Below are 10000 nucleotides of genomic sequence, written 5' to 3' on the forward strand. Positions count from 1 at the left end.
GCGAGACAGACAAAATGTGTATTTATGAGGATACGGATGTTTCAGAGAGAGAGAGAGAGACAGACAGACAGACAGACAGACAGACAGACAGACACAGACAGACAGACACAGACAGACAGATACAGAGAGAGAGAGGCTGACAAGCAGAGGAAGAGTGAGACAGGGAGAGAGAGAAAGAGAGAGAGAGAAAGAGAGAGAGAGAGAAAGATAGAGAGAGAGAGAGAGAGAGAGTGTAGGTTCTGTGGATGTGAAAATGTTCTTATGACCGTGGATCGTATATAAATAAGTGTTTGTGTCTCAGGATGTGTGAACGAGAGAGAGAGAGAGAGAGCGAGAGAGAGAGAGCGAGAGAGAGAGAGCGAGAGAGAGAGAGCGAGAGAGAGAGAGAGATTGCAGACAGGCAGAGAGAGGAAAAGCAGCAGAAAATAAAAGACAAGTGTGCGTGTATAAAAGTGTGTATGCATCCATACATATATATATATATACATGTATATATACATATGCATATATGTATATATATACATATATTTATATGTATATATATATATATATATATATATATATATATATATATATATATATATATATATATTCATATATATGTAGATATATATATATGTACATATATACATATATATATATATATATATATATATAGTTATAGATAGATATATGCATATATAAAAATATATACATATACACACACATATTCATATATATATGTATATATATGTATATTTTATATATACTTATATACATATATATATATGAGTGTGTGGGTGTATTTATATTTAGACGCATGTGCACATATGTGTGTGTGTGTGTGAGTGTGTGCACGCGCGCGTGCGTGTCTGTGCTCGAGAGGGGATTATTTACACTGTATATCTGGTCGGCTGTACAGTTGAGAGCACAAAACACGTATTTTGTACAACATATCTCTTTCACGTTCGCTATACATACATGCACAAACTTTACACGCATATACACATATACACACATACACACACACACATATATTTGTGCGTGTGTGTGTGCGTGTGTGTGTGTGTGTGTATGAGGTAACCTTGGTTCAGTTGATTTCGTTTAGCACATGTTTAAGTAGAAGAATATTGAAAGGGTGAGATGATAGAGGCGAAGGTGGCGAATAAGTGGGAGGTAAAGGAACAAAATATAAAAGCTTAAAGGCGAACAAGGATGCACAGATAGATAGATAGATAGATAGATAGATAGATAGATAGATACTTCACAAATAGCAAAACTGAAGTACCAATAGAGAAAGAACGTCGTTTTCTAACTTTATATCATACCGTAAATAACGCCTTTATCCTGACCATGGTTACGTAATTCATAAAGTGATGATCCTCCTTTTTTTCTCTCATCAGGAGTGAATAAGAAAGACGAATCCAAAAAGTCCTTGGGTATATCTACAAAGTGTCTTTTCAGCTAGACAATAAATACATACTTGTAGTCCTTTTATTATTTTTTTTTAATTGTTTTAATTATTAGACTGCAGCTATGCTAGGGCATTGTTCTGAAGGGCTTTAGTCGAAGAAATCGACCCCAGTACTTACGCACTTTGTAGGTCTGTTACTTATTTCATCAGTGACGTTTGCCAGACTACTAAGTTATGTAGGCAATACAACAACAGTTATTTGGTGGTAGAATGACGACAAACACAACACAAGCACAAAGACGCAGGGACAAACACGTTTTTATATATATATATATATATATATATATATATATATATATATATATATATATATATATATAGCAATGCACCCCGCCGTTGCCCGGGTGTTTTGACCTACAGCCACGGTGTATTATTCCTTTCTTATGGGCAGAATCGGCACACGAGGTGTATGAAGCAAGCAACTCTTTTTATAAACATGTTTTTCGGTCATTTTCTGATTAACAACGCTGCAGTTTCCGTCTACCAAATTCAGTCACAAGTTTGTGGTTGGCGTGGGGCTATATTAGAAAATACTTACCCGAGGTACCGTGCAGAGGGACTGAACGTAGATCCATGTGGTTGGGAAGCAAACTTCTCAACCACACAGTCATTCTTGCCCATGGTGTCACGCAGTGGAACTGGACCCGGGTCCATGTGGTTGGTAAGCAAGTTACTTACCACACAGCCACTCCTATATATATATATATATATATATATATAAGAAAGACTAAATGGAATAAACAGAACAAGAAGAGACACATGGGACAGAGGGTTGCTGAAGAGTTCACAGAATGTGTATCGAAATTTGACAAAGAAACTAAGGTAATAATATTATTATTATTATTATTATTATTATTATTATTATTATTATTATTATTATTATTACTATTATTATTATTATGTGAGATTCATACATAACAGCTGTGTATTTCTGCTTGTGACCAGTGTATATTGCCCGTGTGTATAGTTCAGGATCGTGCTGTGTGATACTTTTGCAAAGAATTCTCTAGAATAGGCATGTGTTGACTGCTAACTTTTTTCTAACAAGTAATTAGTTCTGTTGCTTGGCGATTGCGTCTGCTCCTTGTTGTAAATGCATAGTGAGACTGCAAGAGAATGTTGTATATGAATGCCCATAACAGTTTTTGTGCTTAATATTTCTGTTTTTAGGTCGTTTTTAGCTTTTCTTTTTCTCTGTTCTTGTTTGTTTGTTTTTTTGTTTTTCGTTTGTCACGTTTTTATTTTATTTTCATTACAGAACAGCAGTAGTTGTGGAAGGTGTCAACGAATTCCAAAAGTTCAAGATATACGGTATGTCACAACCAAATGAATACAATTATTCTTTATGTCTTGTACTGAGCCTTATTCTCCTTATACATACGTGCATACACACCCATGAGTGCGCAGAAATGTGTGCCTATGTTTCTGAATGCGTCCATGCTCACGTATGTGTCTGCATGTGTGTATGTGAGTGTGAGTATGTGTGTGCGTGAATGTGTTCGTGTGTGTGTGTATGTTTGTGGGTGAACGAGCGAATGTATATAGCTGTGTATATGACAAGAACTTTTTTGACACACCCTTTTAATCTCGAGTTTTTTTTTTTTTACTATTTCCCTGTTTGTATGAATAAGAAGAGACTAAGAACGCGCGTTTGAATGTGCCTGTGTGCGTGAGTCTATATACGTATATATTCATGTATATATATACGTACGTATGAACGTGCGTATGTATGTATGTTTGAATGTATGTATGCATAATGTATGTACGAGTGCCTATGAGTAAAAGATTGAAATTACATCTTATACAGTGGGAACACACACACACACACACACACACACACACACACACACATACACACACACACACACCAGTGTTTTCTGGTTCTTACTCCGACCAAATTCACTCAATGCTCCACCACCCCACCCCATATCTTCCACCCCCACACCCCACTCTTGTTTCTTCTTCTTCTTCTTCTTCTTCTTCTTCTTCTTCTTCTTCTATTTCCTCCTAACTCTTCCTCCAGATTCTGGTTCCAAGGCAACAATCGTTGAAAGATAATCCCTGATTGTGTTGAGATGGATTATTCCAATCGGAAAAGGTGAAACAATACATTACTACATTGCTGCTGCACACAGAGGAAGAGTAGGAGGAAGAGGAGGGAGAGGAGGAGGAGAAGAAGAAGAAGAAGAAGAAGAAGAAGAAGAAGAAGAAGAAGAAGAAGAAGAAGAAGAAGAAAAAGAAGAAAAAGAATAAGAAGGAGAAGAAGAGGAAGAAGAACAACAGCAGCAAAAACTACGACAACAACAACTAGTAGTAGTAGTAGTAGTAGTAGTAGTAGTAGTAGTAGTAGTAGTAGTGGGTTAGAAAAAGTCTGTATTTACAACTGTAATAATGTCAATCGCCAGGAGAAAAATGTTTGAAAGATCTCTTCTCCTTTATCTTCAACTTTTCCTCACACCTTCTCCACCTCTCTGTTTCTATGTGTATATATATAAATAAATATATATGTGTGTGTGTGTGTGTGTGTGTGTGTGTGTGTGTGTGTGTCTGTGTGTGTGTGTATAGAAAGATAGATTGATAGATGCATACATACATACATACATGAAACTTACTTGGACGAAGATGCGTGGCACTCAATCATATACTCTACTCTTTTACTTGTTTCGGTCTATCATTCTCTTTTGCCAAACCGCTAGCTTACAGGGACTTAAATGCACCAGCATCAGTTGTCAAGCGATGGTAAGGGGACAAACACAGATACACACATACACACACATACACACACACATATCTACGATGGGCTTCTTTCAGTTTCCGTCTACCAAATCCACTCACAAGGCTTTGGTCGGCCCGAGGCTATAGTAGAAGACACTTGCCCAAGGTGCCACGCAGTGGGACTGAACCCGGATCTTTGTGAGCTTGTGTGTGTATTAGTGGAACAAATCGACCTCAGGATTTGCTCTTTGTGAGTCTAGTATTTATTCTATTGGACACTTTTGCCGAACCGCTAAGAATATATATATTTAAATGTCATATATATATACATATAAAAGAATGCACACCCAATCGCACGCACATACACACACACACACACACACGCACACACACGCACGCACAGACACGCACGCACACACACATACAGACACACATATGAAGTTGTTAATACCATACATAATATAACTACACTGAAGCACGCACACACTCATGCGCATATGAATATCCGCAGATATAAACCCATGCACATACACACACTAAAAATACACACACACACACATACACACGAACGTGCGCATACACATCCATGGGTGTGCCCCTTAAGCTATTTACGATGCTAAATGACGTCATTTTTTAAGTAGTGCAGTAAGAGGAGACAACACTTTGGTTGAAATGCATCTTCATCCGTTGTAACTGCTCGGCTGTTAGACTTATCTCCTTTTCGTGTCAAACCGCTCATCGATGTATATTATATCTCACAAGCGAGAATTGCTTTCATTACTTTGGGTTAGTTAAGATTAAAGTAACCTGTGACATTGCAGTTGCTTGTCTGTTATTAATTTTTTAAACAGACTAGAGTCAAATGTTATTTGCAGACATCTTGGATTCGTAATCTACTTTAAGTAGACCTCAGCAGTGTAGCCGCCTCCTTCATGCGTTGACATCAAGAGCTTTTTGGTTTCAGTTTTTAAAACCTCGACTATGTTTCTTCTATGCATTCTTCAGGCACCACCAATGCCGTTTACTTTAATATTCTTTCCTTCTCTGTTTTCGTTTTTGTTTTTTGTTTTGTGTGTATAAGAGGTTATAGTTCTTTTTAAACAGTCGCTGATCTTTTACTGTTATCACGCTATCTTAATTATATATATATATATATCTGTGTGTACACACACACTAACCCACGCACACGTGTGTGTGTACATATATGTATGTTGTCTGTACATATATGTACATACATACATATATATACATACATATAAATAGATATGTACATATATATACACTCTTCTCTCTCTCTTTCTCCCCCCCCCCCCTCTCTCTCTCTCTCTCTCTCTCTCTCTCTCTCTCTCTGCAAAGATCACATCACAGAAGATCGAAGAGCTTGGTTGGGAAAAGATTCCTCATCTACCTTATTCTCCCGACCTTGATCCCTCAGACTACCATTTGTTTCGTAGTTTAAAGAATTATTTTGGGGACATAACTTTCGCAAGCCAGGAGGAGGACGAAACTGACATTTCAGAGTTCTTCGCTTTGAAACCAAAAGAGTTTAATATCGATGGGATTAAAAAGCTTGTAAATAGATGGAAGGAAGTCATAAATAATCAGGGAAAGCACATTGATGATTAAATTTCAATTAAATATAACATTTGATCACTTGTTTTCTTAATTCAAAATTCGGACAGAACTTATGGGATGACCTGATACCTAAGTGGGAAAAAATTTCTAGGTGGCGAGCGAACAGAATCGTTAGTGCATTGGACAAAATGTTTAGCGGCAACCCTTCCGATATTTTACGTTTTGAGTTCAAATTCCGCCGACGTCGACTTTGCATTTCCTTCTTTTGACGTCGAAAAAACGCGTCTCAAAAACTGGGGTTAAAGTAATTGACATGTCCTCTCCCCTTTAACTTGCTGGCTTCGTACCAAAATTAGAAAGTATTGTTTTTCTCGTTGTTGTTAATGCTTCTAAAGTTACTGCTTTTTTTTGGCTTGTTCTCTTTTTATATTTATTAGTTTTTTGCGCTTTAAAATTATCCGTCCTATAATTCAAATCATTTCATTATGACCATTCTGTCGATTGCACTGTTCATCACATCATGCCTCCACCAACACTGCAGGATATAATTTCACAGGCATCTGGCTGCTATTTCTAACGAGCTGAGCTACAACAAACTGTCTCTCCGATTGTCTCCTTTTCGTAAGTAATTTAAACGAGTTATATTAACAATATTATACATAATTAGCTTATGATCAATCTAAATTGATAATTGCCAATTTGAAAAACAGATCAGCTTTCAATGCTTCGTTGCTATACTACTTCATCTTCTCTATTTCCGTTCTTATAATTAAAATTCCTCTTAATTAAGAACTTTCAAAAGATTAGCTGTTAACTAAATATGCCACACCTGAGACTTCTCTCTACTCATCATTACAACATGCATGCACGTGCGTGTACACACACACGCACGTACTTATACACACACAGACACAGACACATTCAGAATACAGATAAACACGTCTACGTACAAACAGAGACATGCACACGCAAACACATATGCAGTCGTGAGGAGTACATCGCGGTGGAATTTTTAAACAATATATTTATGATAAAGTGTGTAGCAATTTCAAAAGTTGTCTGCACTAGAAATATGTTGTGAGATTCTTAAAGTTCCCTCTAAGACATTCAAATGCATAGTCTAAGACGTAACAATATTCGTTCTCTTTATCTCTCTTTCGCGCTCTCTCTTCATATATATATATTTGTTTCAATCATTCGATTGCGGCCACACTGGAGCACCGCTTTTACTCGAACAAATCGACCCCAGGACTTATTCTTTGTAAGCCTACTACTTATTTTATCGGGTTCTTTTGCTGAACCGCTCCGTTTCAGGGACGTAGACACACCAACACACACACACACACACTCTCTCTCTCTCTCTCTCTCTCTCTCTCACACACACACACACACACACACACACACACACACATATATATATATATATATATATATATATATATATATATATATATATATATATATATACACGACGGGTTTCTTTCAGTTTCTGTCTACCAAATCCACTCGCGAGGGTTTTGGTCGGCCTGAGGCTATTGCAGAAGACACTTGCCCAACGTGCCAAGCAGTGGAACTGAACCCGGAACCATGTGGCTCGTAAGCAAACCACAGGGTCACTCCTGCGCCTATACACACACACACACACACACACATATATATATATATATATATATATATATATATATATATATATATATATATGACAAAAACAGATAACAAACCCAAGGGTATAAGGAGTTTTCAGGACATTTATAAAGAAAGATATAGTATAGTGCAGTACAAGTATAATATCTGAAATAAACTCAACTGCTCTCACAAACGAGAATACTAAAAATGAACATGACTGCTCTCAAAAATTAAGTAAAAAAAAAAAGAAGAAACAGGAAAAATTACCCAGAATCTTTATCCGGGACCGGATCGATCCCAAAATCTAATCAGGTCGTAGCAGTCAGGAGGCTAAAGATCTCAGAAAGTTTCATCCGAATCCTTCCAGCGGTTCTTGAAATATCTTGTCCACGGTCAAACAAACAAACAAACACGACTGAAAACAATACCTCTGCTTTAGCGAAGCCAATATAATAGCCAATATAAATGCTGGTTGGCTGGTTGGTTGGTTGGTTGGTTGGTTGGTTGGTCGGTCGGTCGGTTTCTCCGTCATGCTTTACACGGTATCGATAGATAGGGATGGAGTAAGACTGGGATAGAGAGATTTAATATAAGGTGGACGTGTCTTGTAACTTTTCGCAATGTATGAAACCCTTTTTAAATCAAATTTTGTAGATTGTTATTATAGTGATAAAATTTTAGAAAAATAATTATATAAACATATATTTATCGCAAATATGCAAATGAGAAATTTGCTTTATTTAATTTTATTTTAAGTTAATGATTATTTTTCTTTAATTTTAGAAAATTAATATTCATCTCATGATTTTGTTATAAATACCAGAAAACTTGATATAAGTTAAATTATAATAATTATACGTACGCCATGCTTTCTGATATAATCGATGTTGGAAAATGGTGGAGGCAAAAGTAACGCAGCAGAATTTCCGCGTCACGTGACGGCTAGCACGCTAGTATGATGATAATGACGATGGTGGTGATGAGGAAGAGAAAACATCTCACTTGTTGCTGCTGGTGTTGCTATTGTTGTTGGTGGTGGTGTTCACGTTTAGTAAGCTTACACTCTGTTGCAGGGAAAGTAAGAGGAAGATGTGGCATACAGCCATCGCCCTAATTTTGTGCTTTACAAACTCATAACATCAGTGATAGCCAGTTTTGTTTATTACGCCTGTGCCTATATATGTGTGTGTGTGTGTGTATGAGGTACACACTGGAATAAGAGAATATATATATATATATAATACAGAATGGGACAAGAACGCAAAACATCCAGACAGTTAGGTGATACAAGAAAGGGACAACAAAACATCCAGATGGACGATACAAAGAAAACAAGGACAGGTCACTCGGAGTTTTCTTTCATCAGTCGAGATCCAGATTATCTTTGCAATTTCGGCTGGTTATACTCGATATTGCTCCAATCTAGCCAGACTCAACCCGGAACTAGTTACTTTTTGCCGAACCGCTACCTTACGGGGGACGCAAACGCACCAGCATCAGTTGTCAAGCGATGTTGGGGTGGGACAAACACAGACACACAAACACACACACACACACACGTATACATACATACACATATACATACATACATACATACATATATATATATATATATATATATATATATATATATATATATATATATATATATATATATATATATATATATATATATATATATATGTATATATAAGAACCATTTCAACGATGCGTACTGCCTTAATTCATCGAAACGCCGGTGTTTTAATGGTGGCAGCTGATAAAGGAGATGTTTCTATGTGGCTTGCTTGTTTGTTGTACCTTGTTTATCATTTTGTCCATGTTCTTCTGCCACGTCATGTACCCAGTTATGTATCTATATGTACATGTAGATGAAGGTATGTACGTACATGTACATATATATGCATATACTCATATATTGTTTATATATATATATATATATATATATATATATATATATACGACGGCCTTCTTTCAGTTTCCATCTACCAAATCCACTGACAAGGGTTTAGTCGGCAGGTGGCTATAGTAGAAGACACTTGCCCAAGGTGTCACGCAGTGGGACTTAATCCAGAACCACGTGGCTGGTAAACAAGGTACTTACCACACAGCCACTCCTGTGTCTATATACATATACATATTCATATATGCAAACGTACACGCGCGCACACGAAACAGCCAGACAAGATAGGACAATAATGAACGTGAGACGAATACACTCTCACTCTCACCAGTATCACTACCATTTCCCCCACCAGCACCATCACAAATACTACTACATTCACACACCACTACAAACACTACCACCAGGTACAGCCTCCATAGCTATTTACATCTTCCACCAGCAACCGAATCACCACACAACCATCACCACCACCACTACCACCACAATCGCAATGGAAGCAAACACCATTATCACTACCACCGCCTCCTTAACACCACCACCGCCACCATCACCACAACCACCACCGCCACCATCACCACAACCACCAACATCACCACCACCGCCGCCACCACCACTACCACCGCTGCCACCACGTCACCACAACCACCGCTGCCACCACGTCACCACCACCACCGTCACCATCACCACCACCACCACCACCACCACCACCACAACAACAACAACAA

This window comes from Octopus bimaculoides, chromosome 15 (genome assembly GCF_046866305.1).
Source record: "Octopus bimaculoides isolate indiv1 chromosome 15, ASM4686630v1, whole genome shotgun sequence".
In the NCBI taxonomy this organism is placed as follows: domain Eukaryota; kingdom Metazoa; phylum Mollusca; class Cephalopoda; order Octopoda; family Octopodidae; genus Octopus; species Octopus bimaculoides.